The following is a 16,137-nucleotide window of genomic DNA, read 5'->3' on the forward strand; positions in this document are numbered from 1 at the left end:
ATTGCGACTCGCAAATTGTGAGTCACAATTAAGGAATGCCTTCCTATTCATTCCTATGGGCCTACAGGCCTACAGGCCCATAGGAATGAATGGGAGATTGCATGCGCAATTTGCGAGTACCAGTAGGTACTCGCAAATTGCTCATGAAAACTTCAAGGGTGCAAGGGTGTCAAAATGACACCCTGTTGCACCCCTGAAATTGTGATGTGCACCCATGTTGCACACACACATGCCCCAAGGGCATATGTGTGTGTAACCTAAAACTTAAAAAAATGCATTTTAGTGCATTTTTAAAAGTTTTTGCAGATTACAGACAAGTTTGATTTGTCTGTAATTTGCGGTCTCAAATAGCGAAATCGCAATTTGAAAGTGCTTCTAGCATTCCATTTAAGGAATCGCAAATTGCGATTTCTTAAATGCAATCGCAATTTAGGAATTCACAAATAATTGCGAATTCTTAAATTGCGCATAGGAAACACTTTCATGCATCTCCAAAGGCTAATTTGCGATCGCAAACGGCCGATTTTTGCGAATCGCACCGTTTGCGATCACAAAAACCTTTGATGCATGTGCCCCAAAATGCAGATGCATCAAAATCTTCATGGTATGGTAAACACCGTACACTCCCCCTTATTAAAATTCCTACAGGTTTGCTTGACCTGCCAAAATGTAATGAAGGGTACAGTATTTCACACTGCCGGTTATTATTAGGTGCAGTAAATACCACCCAACTCAGTCAGTCAAAAAACTTTATTTGCAACATTTGGTTGCATAAAAGCACATACAAGTTTACATCATAATTAATTGGCACAACTATTTTTCATAAGATGATCAAATTAAAATTACTATCTAAAAACATCGGAAAACAAGAATTAAGCCCATTTCCCTTCGTCAGATTGATTCCCTGATTCATATATAATTATTAGAACGACATAAACCGTAATAAATCATCAGATAAGAAAGACTAGAACTAGTCATTATACTAGGTTCAATTAATAGAACCCTACCCGCAATTCCGACCCCTGCACAACCAGGAGTACGGATAGAGGTGGAAATTAAAGCAAAATAAACAAAACGTAAACCGAACCCAAAAACGAACTAATCGGTAGGGGTTATCTAAGGGCTGCCTAGGTGTCTCTAGGGTATCTCGGCTGGTGGATCGTGGAATTGTTTGCCATTGGAGGTTAATACCTACTCTGGAACATAGAAGACCTTCTCTTACTCGAAATTGAAACAGACGAAGAGCTCTTTTAGTGGAACAAGTCGTCAATGGAAGACTCCTTGACCAGTATTTAACTAATAGAGCAGATGAACTCAAAGGCTGTGAGACCTTCTCTAAAGATATCTGCTAGTAATTCCATGGTAAGGGACTGCCAGAGCCTAGCATGCCACTGAGTGAGTACTGGAGCTTCCTTTTTCTTCCACGCAGCGGCTAGCGTCCTCTTTGCCACCCCTAAGCAAAACCACATAATGGCTTTGTCTCCTTTAGTTTTATATTTCAGAGGACCATCTCGGAGGTCCATTCGAGCGAAGCTTGGGGTCTCGGGAACTGGGTACCCCAAGATGCTTTTGAGCTGTGCAAGGATCTCATTCCAAATTGGGCGTATGATCGTACAGTCCCACCATATGTGCCGGAAGTCTCCCAGGAGACCCCATCCCCTCCAACATAGGTCTGATAAGTGAGGGAACTTCTTTTTTTAATTTGGAGGGATACAAATACCAACCATACATGAACTTGTAATGGGATTTCCTCATATCTATTGAGTGGGTATATTTTGCAATATCTCCCCATAGCTGCGTCCATTTTTCTTTTGGTATGTCCATCTGTAGCACCTGTTCCCACATAGTTTTTTGGGATGGTTGTGGTCTATGTAGGGTATACAGCAGTAGAGAGGATTAACATGAGATGGTCCCTTTAGTAGTCCAAGTCTGCTTACCAAAGCGTTCTAAGGGGTAAGTTCCCTAGTGGCTGCTGTTCTATACTGGGGTTGTTGTACCCAATGTGTCAGCTGATTATAGTGGTACTGCTCAGAGTCCGACAAATGCGAGTTTTTTTTTTTTGCAATTCTCAAACATTAGGATGTCCCAATTATGAAAGAGATCTGCTATTGTCAGGCATCCTCCCTCTCTCCATGCGTCAAAGGGACCCGGTTCCAATGCATGGGAAAAGCAGGATTAAAATGTATGGGTGTGTATGGTGAGGGGAACGTTGTCTACCCCTCTCTCCTATCTACCTCATCCTATACTTTCAGAGTAGTTTGTGTAGGTGTACTAAGGTAGGCATTTGGAGGACTTCATGTTTTAGGCTTCCACAGAACATCCCAAATGACCCTTCCCACTATGGCCCTGTCCATATGCAGCCAGTGCCTCTCTGAGACTCTAAGAGACCATTCAGCAATCGCTCTTAGTTGAGCCGCGCTATAGTAAAGGGGAAGATCTGGGTGAGCCATGCCTCCCCACTCTTTCAGCAGCCTGAGAAGGTCATATGGTAGTCGGGGTCTGCGGTTTTGCCAGAGGAAGCCAGTAATAAATGAACAAAGATTTGGGAGAAAGTCACACTCCAGGGTTATGGGCTGACTTTGAAAGAGGTAGAGCACCCTCTGTAAGATTGTTGATCCAAAAAGATGAGAGGCAACATGTTTCCAAATCAAATGCGTATGGGTATCAATCAGATTTCCATACCCTGTAAGAATTAGTCCATGGCTTTCATTATTGATAGCAAATTCGTGTTTTATTATTCTTTTTTCTTCTTTCCACACTTGAGTTTCCACCAGTAAAACGATGCAACCACCGCGTTTCGCCCTAACACGAGGGCTTCTTCAGGGCACTGCAATTCCTGAGTTTGGATCGAATACCACACAAAAGAGCAATTAGGAAATTAGTGTTTTAGATGTTTCGTCACGTGCCTCCACGTGTCATCCAAAGACCGTCGACGATCCTATTGCATTTTTCCTGGATAGCCTTTGGATGACACGTGGAGTCACGTGACAAAACGTTTAGAACGCAACTAATTCAGGGCACCGCAACTCTTGAGTTTGGATCGAATACGACGCAAAAGAGCAATCAGGAAATTAGTCACGTTCTAGACGTTTCGTCATGTGCCCCCATCTGCCATCCAAAGGCTGTCCACGATCCTATTGTGTGTTTTTAATAGCCTTTAGTTTCTTGAACCTTCATGTGTATTCATTTTAAATCAAAGTTCTGTATGTTCGAGAACCGTAGTTACAAAGCCGGGAGTGCTTAGTTTGGCAGCACCATCAAGGTCTGCTGCATCCTAGTTCACGCCGAATAAACATGACTGTTCAAGGAACTAAAGGCTATTGAAAACATGCTAGAGGATCATGGACAGCCTTTGGATGGCACGTAGAGGCATATTACAAAACGTCTAGAACGTGACTAATTTCCTAATTTCTATTTAAAGAGGGCACCTTGCACCAGTCAAAACAACCCTTATGGTGATTTAAGAGGGCAAAGATAACCTTAGAAAGCTAGCTGTGGAGAGCAGCCTTCAGGCTTAGTCTTGAAGGAATGTTAAGCATCTTGTTTTACCAGAATGCAACAGTATTGGTTAAATGAAAGGAGAACCACACAGTAGTTATAAAAATATGTATTTATTAATATAACACTCTCTAGTACGACACAGTATCTCCTACATAGAGATAATCACAAAACGCACAATACTGTAGCACAGAAACAATAGTAAATAGCACTAATACACAGTGGGCCCCAGGAGGGGACCAAACCATATACAAAATAGTGGCATAAGAACCACGACTCGAGTCAAGACAGTGTCTAGAGGACGTAGAATCGCTGAGACCCCAAGGAACCATCCAAGGTGAGTAAGTAGGGACCCAACGGAGGACAGGTGCAGTGTGGGAACACGACCGCAGGCTTCCTACTATTGTATGGGAAAGTCTCAGTTGAAGTTTTAGAGTTTAAGGACCCTTCCTAGTGGACTTCGAAGAAACCCAGTGGAACTTAGGAGGTTGGAGAGCCACCCCACCCTTGGATACCGTAGTACCAGAGTTACCTATCCCAGGGAAGTCTGGTGCATAGGTCTGAAATGGCGTCGGAAACCGCAGTCGAACCCAATGGAGGACTTCCAAGAAGAGCTGCTGCTGGAAGGAAGAAAAGTGTCAGTTGGACTCCAAAGGTGGATTTGAGTTGAAGATTACCTGAAAGCAGATGGGAAAGAGTCTGGGTCACTCAGGAGTGACCAGGGGCTCTGTGGACGAATGCCCACCAATGTCAGATGCTTCAGGTGCGTTAAGGGGGTTGTTGACTCAGCAGCCACGGGGACCAGGAGACGTTTAGGACAACCAGGAGCTGGATACGAGCTGTACCACGAAGGATGTCGAATGCTGAGGGGTCGGTGTCCGGCGGTAGCACCAACAAGCCTTGGCAACGGCAACCCACGTAGAAGGTCATTGAAGGTCGAAGAAGGTTACAGTTCAGACCAGAAAGGTTCAGGAGACTCACCAAACACAGGGGAGTCAGGGCAGGCCTGGAGCAACCAGGGGAGCCCAAGAAAAGCAAAGCTGACCCTCAAATGGTCCCACAGGCCAGAGGCACAGGAGTCGCAAGAGGACCTCGAGCGATTTCACCAAACAGCAGCCCACGGAGCACTCGGTGTGAGGAGGCCATAGTTCTTGGTATGAAATGGTGCCAGAGGTTGGGGCTACTCGGAGCCCAATGCATTTGCTCAGGAAATGCCAACAAGCATATGCACTTGCAAATGAATGCAGTGCACAAGGGTACGGGTATTGCAGTCCTGCAAGGGATTCAGGCCTCAAACTTGGTAAGAGGGCAGCTCGGACCTCGAGAAACGTACTAACCCACCTCCTGTTTTGCTGGAGCCTTCGGAGTCCGTGGGAACTCAGGATCAGCAGACCGGTCCGTCGTGATGTGGTGACTGGTTGCAGGGAGTGACTCCTTCACTCCATGGGAGATATCTTCGGTTGTCCTTGATGCTCCACAGGTCACAGTCGGGCCCAAACGAAGTCCAGCGAAGTCCAGAGTGTCAAGACGGTCGAAGTTACGTGGTTTCTTGTTCAGAATCTTGTCCACGTAAAATCTAGGGTGCTACAGCCAGGTAAGCCCTTAAGTACCCACGGAAGAGACAGATTCAGGGAAGGGTCTGGACAGTGGGGAGGTTACGCCCATATCCTTTGTCCAGTTTCCTGCCAGAGTGGGAGCCAACTGCTCCCAGGACTGGTTTGAACTGGACTATGCACAGGGACACCAAATATGCCCCTCATGCAGACTTTCGGTCATTGGCAAGCACACCCACCCAGCCCTAATACACTAAATCCTGTCTGGGAGGTGGTCACACCTTCCTGTGACAGGATGCCTATTGTTCTGCGTTCCCCTGCTCTAGCTTGGCTTAGTAGCAGGAGGGCAGAAATGTGTCTGTGGTCGGCATCAACCATTTTGTGCTGCACAGGACTAGAAGGCTGGTACCGGGAACACCAGGGACCCAACAAAGCTCACTTCTGAGGGGCGGAATCATGCCTCCCACACCGGTTACTGGTGTGGGGGTATGATTCCACAATGTTTGATATATACCAAACAAGATAGGGTTACTTTTGTCTGTTTTAGAGTTGGTCATCACGCGGGAGCATAGTGCCACTCTATATGTCGTAAATGGCTGCTTCACTAACAACCCGGGAGAATGGACTCTGTAGGCTGCTGGGGTGTCCTGCTCATGCAGTGGCATCCTCTCACTTAGAACTAAGCACCCTGCCTTCAGGATTGTTAAGGCCTGCTATAGGGGTGACTTATAGGTTTTAAGTGTAGTGACCCTTAGCTATAGTAACCCTATATCTTAAGTAAGTGGTGCATGCACCAACTTACACAGGCTGCAATGGCAGTGCTGTAGTTCCATTTTGCAAGGCCTCTCATGGGTGGCATAACACATGCTTCTACCCATGGGAGGCCTCTGGGGTATCTATGCCCTGGGTACACGGGTACCATATACTAGGAACTGACAGGGGTACCCCAGTATCCAATCTGGAGTGTACCTAAGTACATGACATAACAGTTTAGTGAGAAAGCAGATAGACTGGGATCCTGGTTAGCAGGATCCCAGTCAGACTAGTCAAAAACAGTATCACATTTAGCAAAAAGTGGGGGTAACCATAAGAAGCAGATCCTACTTTCCTACATGTGGCATTCGATCTAAACTCAAGAGTTGCAGTGCCCTGAAGAAGCCCTCATGTTGGGGTGAAACGCGTTGGATGCATCTTTTTCCAAGCTGGAGTGGAAACTCAAGTGTGTAAAGAAGGAAATAGAATAATGAGAACCATGGACTAATTCTTACAGTGTATGGAAATCTGATTGATACGCAAACGTATTTTATTTGGAAACGTGTTACCTATCATCTTTTTGGAGTAACTGTATTTGATTTGTGGCCATGTGCCAGCTGGCCATAAGTCTGTAAATGACTAGATTGGGTGGTGCAGTGAGTTATTTAGCCTAGCTGCTGCTATATTTTTCCACCATCTGTAAGACATTTATCTTAATCGCATTAATGCAGCCGAGCCATGACATATGCAGGGGAGACCAGCGTCAAAGGTCTGCTTTTAATTGCTGGAGGAGTGGAGGGAAATTGGCCTTATATAAGCTAGTAATTTTGGGAGTGATCCAGACCCCTAAATATGTTATATCTTTCTTTGCCCATTGGAACCGTGAAGTGGTCACCAATAATTGCATGTCCCATGGGGCATGTTTAAGTTTAGGAGGAAGGATTTAGTTGTGTTGACCCAAAAGCCTACCACAGTACCAAGAGGCTCATTAAAGAGGATGTCGGATCAGTAAGCGTTTAAAGGATATCGTCTGCAAATAGCGATATTTTATGCTCTGTTCCCTCAAAGATGATATCCCTAATTGATGGGTTAGCTCGGGTCTGAGCGGCCAGGGTTTTAATACTTAAGGCAAATAAAAACGCAGACAGGGGGTATCCCTTTCTTGCCCCTCTCCCAAGGGAAAAGGGTGCAGAGCTGTATCCATTGACTAATACCCTTGACATAGGGGATGCATAAATAGCTCGGATCATTGCAACAAATTCGGCACAGAAGCCAAAGTGTGCTAAAGTGAGGAAGAGAAAAGAACAGTGAACAAGGTCAAATGCCTTTTCTGCATTGAGTCCCAAAAGCACCGCCGGAATCTGACTATTCATAGTTTTTTCTATGAGGTGAAGAACATGTCTCAAATTATCGTGCATCTGTCGGTCCTTTATGAAGTCTGACTGATCCGGATGAATCAGGTCTGGCATCAAGGATTCGAGACGGGACACCATGATCTTTGTATAGAGCTTCATGTCTAAATTGAGCAAGGCTATGGGTCTATACGAGCTGCAATGGCTTGCGTCTTTTCCTGGTTTTGGAATAACTGTTATCAAGGCCTCATTCATAGTCGGGGTAAGTGACCCTTGGGTGACAAATCGCCCGAATAAAAAGGTCAGATGGGGGATCAGAGCAGTGCTAAAGGTTCTGTAAAAATGGTCTGTGAGGCCATATGGGCCCAGGGCTTTATGAAGTTTTAATGAGGCAATGGTGCAGCAAAACTCTACTTCTGAAATGGGTTCATTTGGTATCTCGTTTTGGTCCTCAGTAACCTGAGGAAGTTGTAGTTTGCTCAAATACTCTGTCTGTCTGGGGCTGGGGGATCTACTCATTCACCTGCATATAGGTCATTATAAATGTCCTTTAAGACGCTTGCCTTCTCTATTTCAGAAGTTGCTAATCGTCCTGTCTGTGTGTGTAGATCCCCAATGTACTCCTTTTCTCGCTTGACTCGTAGTTGACTGGCTATGTGTTATAGTTTTGTTCCCCTGCGAGTATGAACTTTGTCTAAGACAGAGGAGAGTGAATTCTAGAGTGAATTCTTCTCTATTTTGTGTTTTGCATTTAGTTTACTCTGTTGAGTATCTGTGTGCGTTATACATTGAATTGAATTAACATAACAGTTTATCCCTTGCAGCAGTGACTTTCCGCTGGAGAGCTAGCTTTGGGTTTGCCTTGTGGTCCTGCTCTAGCTGGCATAATTCTGTTTCAAGTAACGTCCGTTCTGAGCCTCTTTGTTTATTGATGGCGGAAATCAGGGTGATACATTTACCCCTAACATATGCTTTGCTTTCAAAGCATCCCAGTAATTAGCTGGAGATGTATCCAGGAGGTCATTCAGTTCAAAGTATTTCCCGATTGCTTTCCGGAGCCCGTTTATGTAACAGGCGGTCTCTTGTAAGGGGAGGGGAGAAAAATCAGTGTCGTGACCTCAGCATTAGGGCATCCCATCCAAGCGTCACCCCTACCAGTGTATGGTCTGAGATCAATTTAGGAAGTATAGTGGCGTCTTGTAAGTCCTGTCTCAGGGTCTGATTCAGAAATATATAATCCAATCTGGAATACGTGTGATGTGTGTGGGAGAAGAATATATAATCACATATCGTGGGGTGTATCTCCCTGCATGCATCCTTGAGACCTAGGGAAGGATAGCTTGTTTGAGGTGTCAGGGGAAGATCCACGTTAAATCCCTATGGGGGTGTGTACTGTCATAACTTGAATGCCACATCAAATTGAAGTCCCCCATGACTTCTATCCCTCTGCAAACCCACCCAGTAAGGTTAAAAAAGATTGATTAAATGATGCCTGTTTGAAATTCGGTGCATAGACCGAGGCAAAGGTGTAGAATTTGCCCCTGAGATGTCCCTTAACAATTATGATCCTACCCTCCCTGTCAGTTTTGTACCCCTTCAGTGTAAATTGCATTGAAGAGTGAAAAAGTAGGGCCATCTCGTTATTCTTCGTAGAGGCTGACAATTTAAACTTTGTGGAGTATGTTGGATGCCTTAGTCTAAGGTCCTCCTCCCTCTTAAGGTGAGTTTCCTGTGGAGCCACCATGTTGTGTCGGTGATCTCCCCAGTATTTCCCTAGGTTTTAACGCTTGGCCGGCGAGTTAAGGCCCTTAATATTCCATGTGAGTGCAGTGATCACCATAGTTGGTATAGGTATCTGAGTTTCCCTGTGGTAATCCCACTTGCTTCCCTTGTCGTAAACCAAAAATGCTGTATCCAACTTTCTCCCTTCCTTAACTCTCTTCTCTGTGTCCCTCCCGAGGACCATCCCCAGCTCCTTCCAATTGGCAACCCATCAGTATATACCACCCACCGCAACAAAGGGCTTCTATAAGTCAAAATAAGAAAAACTGAAAAAGTAAAAAATACAACAACTATTTCCCAATACTTTGTCTGGGAGTGAAAAATACAACATATTGGGTAAATTGGTTCATTACCTGTTCCAAATTCCATCAAATGTCAGCAGGAGTTGATGCACTTGGCAAGGCATCGGAGCAAAGCAAAGCTGACCCCCTGCAGCAGGTTTAGATAGGCCTCCCTGGATCCCCCTCCTGTCTCCAAACAGAGTGAAGTCATTTGTGAACTTCGATGCATTCTAAAGTCATGTGGGGGCTCCAATGACTGAGGGCTCGGACCATCAGGGCGGGCCTTCCCATCTTTTCTTTTTAACTTGGCCTGATCGGCGCTGCCCCAGTAATTGACCTTCATTATGTTGGTTGTTGGATGCACTCCTGGGTGGCTCCGGTTGCCCCTCCGTCGTGGATCCTGTTGGTTGTGGTATATCCAATAATTTCATTGCCTTTGCCAGCTCGCTGTCATGGTGGGGTTTAATATGGATATCAAAGACCAAGCCAAAAGGGTATGTACAATAAGATTTGATACGTTCCTTTCTTAGTTTGTCAGTGAATGGGCGAGATTGTTGACGTCACTTAACGTGGTTGGAGCGATGTCCTGGAAAAGATGCAGGAAGCTCCCTCAAAGATGACCGAGTCGGCTTTTTAGCAGCTAATAAGATGTCTTCCTTCGACTTGAACAAATGCAGTTAAGCCAGGGCACCTTTTGGACGGCCTTTTACTCCTCTTGGTGGTGGGCCCACTCTGTGAACTCTATCAATCTTCATGGTTGGCGGGGAGTTACCTAGTAGTTCTGTGAAGAGGCCCATCACAAAGGCCTTCACATCTGGACCCTCAACTCACTCCTCCAGGCCTTGTATGCAGATATTCTCTCATCTTGATCTGTTTTTCAAATCTTCATAAGAATCGCTGTCTGAAGTTGTTGATGCAGAAAGTTTGTTGTTTTTCCACCTGGCAGGTACGTTGTTCCAGTTCTGTTGATTTGGTTTAGAGATCTAGAACTAGGGCGCCCACTGAATCTTCGTCCTGCTGAAGAGTGATCAATCTGTCTTGCAGGTCTGAGTGTAGGGAGTCCAGGAATGGGGTCAGGTCTTCTTGAAATCTTAGAGGGATGATAGGAGTTCTTCTTTCGTGAGAGACATGGCGGCTGTGCCCGAGGCACCCTCCATCTGTACTCTCGCCTCTGCTGGGGAAAAATATCTGGACACCCAATTGGATTGTTGATCTTTTGGACTCATAGCCACCCCAGGTTCCTGTCCACCTGTTGGTGTCTTGATCTTTGCAAGCAGTGTCAAAGGTGAGTCTCCCTATTTCCCTCCTTTATGGACTATGGAGTCCTGTCTCCCAACTCTGGGTCTCGTCTAGACCGTCCATCGTCCTCAGGGTGGTAGGGCCTTCACATCCTAGGGATTGGAACCCCACCCTCAGCCAGGTCCAAGAAAAGGCCAGCCTTGTGATCTCAGTTTCTAAGAGGCCTCAAAATACTCCATCAGTAGATCAGACAATCACCTGTGTTATGGGCTGTCAGGGTAGGGCCTTGGAGGTGAGGCCCAGGGCCCGTTCAAGCATCGGAGCACAGCCATCCCTCTTCACATGCCATCCTTGAGAGAGGTAGTAGGGTTTTGATTAGCGGACGTTAGCAGGTTCAGCGGGTGCTCCCCTGCGACATGTTATGGTAACGCAAGCGTGTCTCAGGTTAGATACCGGGCTTTCCCCTGACCCTCCCCACTTGCAAGCACAGCTGTAGGGGATCCCTGCTACTTCTCTGCCACACTCACCCCCTCATCACCCAGCCGGCAGCAGGAGTCGTCACACAATAGGCACCGCAGTGTATTGGCCAATCAGCCCAACGCAGGTCATCATCTGTTTGGCCTCCAATCAGTCTCCCACAGGCCTCCCAGTAGGATGTCTTCCTTCTCTGCTGATTGCCCTCTTCGGCATAGACCGCCCACTCTGCCAGGGTTTCCCCATATGGAGGGTAGATGGGGGGAGTCCTGGTGGAGCAGGGACCCATGCGAAGGCAGTGAAGGTTCCGAGCGGCGCCATACCTCTTGTCCTCAGGCGGTGTACTCCGCTGTTTCTTGTCTTATCGGGCCATTGGCTCAGCTTCGCAACCACCGCCCAGCCTCCTGCACCTCACCAGGAGCGAAAGGGATTAGGACAGGTCAGCACCCCTGCATTTGCTGTATAATTTCTGATGTTGGTAGCAAAAGCCAAGATGTCCGTTCACTCCCCCCTCTTGGCTTTTTTATTGCTATTTGCAACCTAACTCTTTAGCCATGAATACCAAGAGGCACCATGTTTTGCATCAGTTTGCAGATCAAATAGAATTTCTGCCTTAGATGGCTTAGATCAGAATGACTGACTGTGTCCTCCTGCCCCTCATCTGAGTAACTCTGGGGGTCTGTACTCCAGCTCTCAGTTTATTACCCACAAGGCAAAATGAGCCTCCAGTTTTAAATGATACTGGAGCGACACTGAGTGTCCTTAGTTGGAATGTTGCAGGGATAAGGGACAAGATACATGATCCAGAATGGCTTAATTTTGTTACTGAGTTCGATGTTCTTGTGCTGAAGGAGACTTGTGCTCAAGAGCCAGTAGTATGGGATGCATACGAGAGCTACAATATAGCAGCAACCCCTTCTCCTGGCCATATAGTGCGTGGAGGCCTGGCCATTCTGAGCCGTATTTCTTGCAACCAGAGGTTATTCCTATTCCCATTAGTCATACAGAGATCCAGATGTTAAGGGTAGTCTCGCCACACAACTAGCATTTCTTTTTGGTGAATTTCTATGGTTGTCAGATCAAGGTGTTATTTCAAGCATTATCAATTTTACAAGGCCACTTTCTTATTTCAAGATTTTTAACGTTATTTTGCTGGGATTTTTAATGCAAAGCTGGGTGTATATCAAAATGGAGGTAACCCCTTTATTGTTGGAGATTCCCTGCTCACCAAACTCATTCTGGACTGTAGGGGATGGGCATTATCTGAAGCCCTTAGGCACGTGGGCCTTTGTAATGTGATGACTAGGGAGGCTGTCTGATGAAAGATTTGCCCACATTTGCAGGTTGGTGTGAAGGAACGATAATTGACTATGTTTTTATTTCCAGGTGCCTTGTGAAAGCCCAGGAGATGCACATGATACTGCATTTAGTGATCATAACCCCTTTGAAATAAGGGGGACAGCTCCTCAAGGTCCCAGCGCAGATACTGCCCCAGGCTTGACAGGCCTAACGATCAAAGATAAGGGGATAAGGATTCGGTGGCGTATTGAGCCTCTCCCCGTAGCAATCTTGGACACCTTTTCCCAAATGAATGTTTCAACTAACATCATTATGAGGGAGTTGGTAGGTTGGGGCCCAGCCATACAATGTGTCTGCTTTGATAAAGCCTGTAGAGTGGCCAACAACCAACCCTGGGAGGCCCTACACAAGGTCTTGCAACCAACAGGCCATAATAGTGGTGCGGTAGGTTTACAAGCAGACAATCAAGAAGCAAAAAGCGGAGCTTAAAGAGGACTCCTGGGAGTAATTGTTGCTTGCTTGTGACTCTCTGGATTTAATCAATCAATCAATCAGGGTATTGTAAGCATGCTACTCACTCGTGAGGGTCTCAAGGCACTGGGTGGGGGGGGGGTACACAGCTCTGTTTAGCCAAAGAGCCAGGTCTTGAGAGTCTTCCTGAAGGTGTTCAGGGAGGAGGCGCATCTGATGTCTGCCGGTAGTTCGTTCCAGGTCTTGGCCGCAATGTGTGAGAAGGATCTTCCGCTTGCTCTGGCTCTGTGGATGCGAGGAGCTTTGGCCAGTGCGAGGTTCGTGGATCGGAGGTTTCTTTTGGGTACGTGGAAGTTGATTCTGTCGTTGAGGTATTTGGGTCCGTTGTTGTGTAGGCACTTGTAGGCATGAGTGAGGATCTTGAAGGGGATTCTTTTCTCCACGGGAGGCATTGGGGTCTCCGCAGGTGTTGGCTGGTGTGTTGGTGCTGGGGGATGCCGAGAACGAGTCTGGCGGCAGAGTTCTGTTTTGTCTGGAGTTTGCGGAGTAGGAACTTGGTGATGCCGGCATAGAGTGTGTTTCCGTAGTCCAGTCTGCTGGTGATGAGTGCGTGGGTGACTGTCTTCCTTGACTCTAGGGGGATCCATTTGAAGGTCTTGCGAAGGATCCAGAGGGTGTTGAAGCAGCTGGAGGTGACGACGTTGACCTGTCGGTTCAGGGTGAGAGTTGAGTCGAGTACGATGCCGAGGTTCTTGGCGTGGTCTCAGGGGGTAGGTTGGCTTCCGAGGGCAGTCGGCCACCAGGTGTTGTCCCATGCTGAGGGGGTGGTTCCAAGGACTAGGACTTCTGTCTTCTCGGCGTTGAGCTTCAGACAGCTGTTGGTCATCCAGACTGCGACGTCTTGCATTCCTTTCTGGAAGATGAGTTTGCCGGTGGTGGGGTCTTTGGTGAGGGAGATGATGAGCTGGGTGTCATTGGCCTAGGATATGATGCTGAGGCCGTGTCTTCGGACGATGGCTGTGAGGGGGACCATGTAGATGTTGAAGGGGGGGGCTCAGTGATGACCCCTGTGGAACTCTACAGGTGATTTTCGTGGGATCGGAGAGGAAGTGTGGTAGTCTGATCCTTTGGCTTCTTCCGGTGAGGAATGATTGGATCCAGTCCCGGGCTGTTCCTTGTATACCGGCGTCGTGTAGTCTGGTGACTAGCGTGCGGTGTAAGACGGTGTCGAAAGCCGCTGATAGGTCGAGTAGGATGAGGGCTGCTGAGTGGCCCTGGTCCAGGAGGGTGCGGATATCGTCTGTGGCGGCGAATAGGGAGGTCTCGTTGCTGTGGTTGCTCTGGAATCCGGATTGTGACGGGTCGAGGATGGCGTTCTCTTCAATGAATCGTGTCAGTTCCCTGTTCACTGTTGTCTCTGCAACTTTGGCTGCGAAGGGCAGGAGCGAGATGGGCCGGTAGTTCTTTAGGTCCGAGGGGTCAGCTGTGGGCTTCTTCAGCAGGGGCCTGACTTCTGCACGTTTCCAGTTGTCTGGGAAGGTGCCTGTTTTGAAGGTGGTGTTGATGATGCGTTGTATTTCGGGTGCAATGGCCGACGCGGCTCTGTGGTAGATGTGAGGAGGGCAGGGGTCGTGGGGGCCCCAGAGTGGATGCCTTTCATGGTTGAGGCGGTGTCTTTGGTCGTGATCAGTGTCCAGTTGGAGATGGTGGGCTGGTTGGTGTCTCTGGAGATGGCGCTGAGGCATGTGGTGGATGGTTGATGAAGTTGTCATAGAGGCTTTTGATCTTGAGGTGGAAGTAGGTTCCAAGTTTGTCGTAGAGGTCTTGGGATGGGGTGATGTCTGTGGTTGCACTGCGTGGGTTAGTGAATTCCTGGATGACACTGCAGAGTTCCTTGGAGTTGGTGGAGTTGGCGAGGATTTTGTTGTGGATGAAGTTCCTCTTGGTTGTTCTGATTTGGTTGTGGTAGTCCATCATGGCGTTCTTGTAGGTGGAGTAGGTTTCAGTTGTCTTGGTGTTTCTCCAGTTTTTCTCCAGGCGTCTGCAGGTGCGCCTGGCATCTTGGAGATCAGTGGTGAACCAGGTGGCTTTCCTGGGGCACTCTTTCTCGGGGTTGCGTAGTGTGGCAAACTTGTCTGTGCAGTTGGAAATCCAAGTGTGGAGCTCTCTGGCTGCGAAGTTTGCGTCGGTGCCCAGATGTGGTTGTCTCGGGTGAGGGTGGAGTTGAGTTGCTTGTCGGTAACCTTGCTCCAGTTCCTTCGTGGCGGGTGTGGGGCTGGTTTGGGTGCCTTGGGTTTGTCGACGATGAAGTGTACGCAGTGGTGGTCGGTCCATGGTGGTTGCGTCATGTGGCTGAAGTGGATGCTGTTCCCTGCCATGAAGATGGGGTCGAGGGTGTGTCCTGCTCTGTTGGTCGGTGTGGTGACGAGTTGTTTAAGTCCTATGTTGGCGAGGTTGTTGCGAAGGATGGTGGAGTTGGGGTCGCTGGTGTTGCCGAGGTGGAAGTTCAGGTCTCCAATGAGTATGTAGTTAATTGAGGCGATAGCGTGAGGCGCGATGAAGTCATTGATGGTGGTGGCGAAGGGTGTCCAGGGGCCCGGGTGGTCTCTAGACGAGGGTTCCTCGGAGTGTGGCGTTTGGGCTGGTCTGGTTCTGGAAGTGCAGGTGTTTAGCGGAGAGGAAGGTTTCGCTGGAGGTGGTAAGGCGGAGGGTGCTCTTGTGGGTGATGGCGAGGTCCCCTCCCGGGTGGCTGGGGTGGTCCTTCCTCTGGATCTTGTATCCGTCCGGGATGATGGTGTTGATGTCGGGGCGGAGGAGGCGTTGGACCAAGGTCTCCGTGAAGACGGCCATGTCCGGTGAGAGAGAGTCGAGTAGGTTCCAGATTTCTATGGCGTGTTTGTGTACGGAGCGCACGTTGAAGAGGATGCATCTTAGTGTGTCGCCGATGCTGGTGTTGGTGATGTTGGTGGTCGGGGTCGCGGTGAAGGTTAGGTGGCAGTGGAGGCAGGAGAACTGGCCGTGGGTCATGTCCGGTGAGGCCTGTTGGCAGTCTCTGTGTTTTCCGTGGTTGAGTGTGAGGAGGATGTTGGAGTCGTAGTGATGGATGGTCGGAGATCCAGGGTTCCTGGCGCTGGCCGCGGTCGGGGCGCAGACGGGCTTGCCTTAGGCGCGCCAGCGACACGTTCAGTGCGTGTGTCCACTGCGTGACCGCGCAGCGGTCGCCATTATGTAGGGGAGGGGAGGGACACTCAGCTGGGAGGCGGAAAATGGACGAGGACAGGGGAGAGGGGCCGCAGGGGCAGCAGCGGCGGGAAAAGGGAAACGGAGAACGAGGGATGCAAGTAAGGAAGTAGATTACAAAAAACAGGAAGCAGTTAACACAGTGCAGAACAGAGTAAAAAACCCCAGATGGACAACACAATACAGATAATGAAA

General features: G+C 48.2%; 1 protein-coding gene across 1 annotated transcript in view; it reads left to right on the forward strand.

Moving 5' to 3' along the window:
• Nucleotides 1–16,137, forward strand: part of KCTD19 (potassium channel tetramerization domain containing 19) — a 1,216,368-nt gene that overhangs the window by 993,462 nt on the left and 206,769 nt on the right. The gene's annotated exons all lie outside the window — the stretch shown is intronic.

The sequence above is a fragment of the Triturus cristatus genome, chromosome 12 (assembly GCF_964204655.1).
Source record: "Triturus cristatus chromosome 12, aTriCri1.1, whole genome shotgun sequence".
NCBI lineage: Eukaryota > Metazoa > Chordata > Amphibia > Caudata > Salamandridae > Triturus > Triturus cristatus.